This window comes from Numenius arquata, chromosome 8, assembly GCF_964106895.1.
Source record: "Numenius arquata chromosome 8, bNumArq3.hap1.1, whole genome shotgun sequence".
In the NCBI taxonomy this organism is placed as follows: domain Eukaryota; kingdom Metazoa; phylum Chordata; class Aves; order Charadriiformes; family Scolopacidae; genus Numenius; species Numenius arquata.
In genome coordinates, this window is record NC_133583.1 from 44,709,621 (window position 1) to 44,712,147 (window position 2,527).

The following is a 2,527-nucleotide window of genomic DNA, read 5'->3' on the forward strand; positions in this document are numbered from 1 at the left end:
AAAATAATTTTTCCATGGTTATGTTTGACTGTTTCAAATACCTCATGAGTATGCTAATACCTCACCTGCTAAAGCACCAAATTTGAGTTGGGACGCACAGATGGCTGATGTTCAAAGAGAGCTCTACGTTGTGTTTAGGTGCAGAGCCTTACTCGTGTACTGGTTTTGGCTGGGATGGAGTTAATTTTCTTCATAGTCACTAGTATGGAGTGATGGTTTGGATTTGTGCTTAGAACAGCGTTGATAACACACTCGTTTTAGTTGCTGCTGAGCAGTGCTCACACGGCGTCAAGTCCTTTTCTGCCCCTCAGACTGCCCTGCCAGTGAGTAGGCTGGAGGTGCATAAAAAGCTGGGAGAGGACACAGCTGGGACAGCTGACCCCAACTGACCAAAGGGATCTTCCAGACCATATGACATCATGCTCAGCAATAACACTGGGGGGGGGGGGGGGGGGCGGGGGAGGGAGAGGTTAACGAGGGGGCTGGTGCTCAGGGGCTGGCTGGGAATCGGTTGCTTGGTGGTGAGCAGTTGTTTTCATTTGCATCACTTGTCTTTCTTGGGTTTTATTTTCCTATCTCTTTGATATTCCCCCCTCTCTTTTCCTTAAATTTTTAAATTATTATTATTACTATTTTAATTATTAAACTGGTTTTATCTCATTACACAAGTTGCTCTCTCACTTTCACCCTTCCAATTCTCCCCTCATCCCACCCAGGGAAGGGGAGTGAGCGAGCAGCTGTGTGGTGCTTAGTTGCTGGCTGGGGTTAAACCATGACGCTTATGTTATAGGACCCCATTCTATGAGATTTGAGTAGTTTAAATTTCCTTTTTCCTATTTTGTCCAGGTGCTGTAATGTAGTCATCTTTTTGTTTCATCAAATGTCTGAATGCATAAGATGCAACATACCAAGCATAATTCAGCTGCTCTGGCTATTTGTTGTTTCCTTCATTTGCTCCTTTGAGGCATTTGACTGACATCTGCTATTTTAACAAAATGCCCACTGGCTAAATCAACAAACCATTACAAAGGACCTTTAAACATGCAAGTAAGAACCAGTGACTTGTTTTCATTAATGTACTGTTCATTGTGTTTGCAAAGGCATGTGAATATCCCATTGCATTATTGTTGAAATGATGCTGGTAATACTAGCAATGTAAGAATTGCAATTTAATGGCAGTTTAATTACACATTTTTATTACTGACAGTAGCTAGTGTGAGATGCTTTGGGTGAAATTTTAAGAACCTCCTGAATGACCAATTAAGTTTTAAAATAGGATTATTGTTGTAACTACAGTGATGGGAAAGAACAGATACAGCTGGGGACAGCAAAGTGAACTTTCCGTAAGTTATTAAAATGATCTGTTGTTGACAGAGACTCTTAATGGTGATATTCCCATCTGTCACATCAACCACTTTTTTTCTGCTGCTTGTGGACAAAGCACTTGAAAAATTGTTGCAGATGGGGAATAAAGAAATGCTGAGATATGTTCTATCATATTTTTTGCAACATTTCTGAAAATGATTGTCTTTCTGTGGGTGGAAATTAAACTCTTTTGATTCTAGTTAATGAGAATGGGGTCAGGAGGGACCCACTGTTGACAGTGATTGCCAGCAGAAGATCTTTGTAATAGAACAAATTATATGAGAAGCCACGACAAAGCTGGAAAGCTTGATGGGCCTGACAGTGCTGGTGGGGCACATCTGTTGCAGACACCGCTACGTACACATTTCAGGGGTTATGGGGAAACTTAACACCGCGTGCTGTATTCGTATTGACAGTTACACTGATTTTTTTTTTTTCATTACTGTTTCATCTTTTGGGTTTATTGAGCATTTGTGAAAAAGGTCATTGCAAATGGGAAAAGAGAAGCTTTAAATTTCTATCTTAGCATCTGTATCTTCTAATAGTTCAGCTTCCTTTTATTACAAAAGGTGTATAGATATTTTTTAAAACTAAGGAATGTGTTGGCAAGTTCAAACTAGCTCATTTTCACCCAGCACACAGCATTTCAGTCGGCAGAAGAGTGTTTAGAAGCTGTGTGATAATGAATTTGACTTAATATTAGCAAGTATTAAGAGAACTTTACAACCCTGCTGAATTTCCTTCTTTGAGCTAGCAAATTGAAAAATACTTGTTATATAGTGGAGATGTGGTGTGAACAGTCCTTTGTATCTGATTAATAGATAGCTAATTTACAACTGTCCAGAGACTTCAATCTGGATCCCTTTAATGCATTGAAGTAATGGCACTTTCCAAAACCTGTAGATGTTCCTGTCCTATTCATCCCTCTCGTTATCATTGAGGAGAGGCTCGTGCCATAGGAATAGGGTTTTCTTCTGCTGTTTTACAACTTGGGCTTGAAAACCTGTTGTTGCTGCTCAATACACAGACTAATTTCGCATGAGGATAATCTCTTGGGGAATTAGAGTCTGGTCTGGACCCCAGTGCTGCAGGGCTTTGGTCTGGTATCAGTTCTTGCAGGTTTCTCCTCCACCTTGGCCTGACGTTTGCTGCCCAGGTGGCT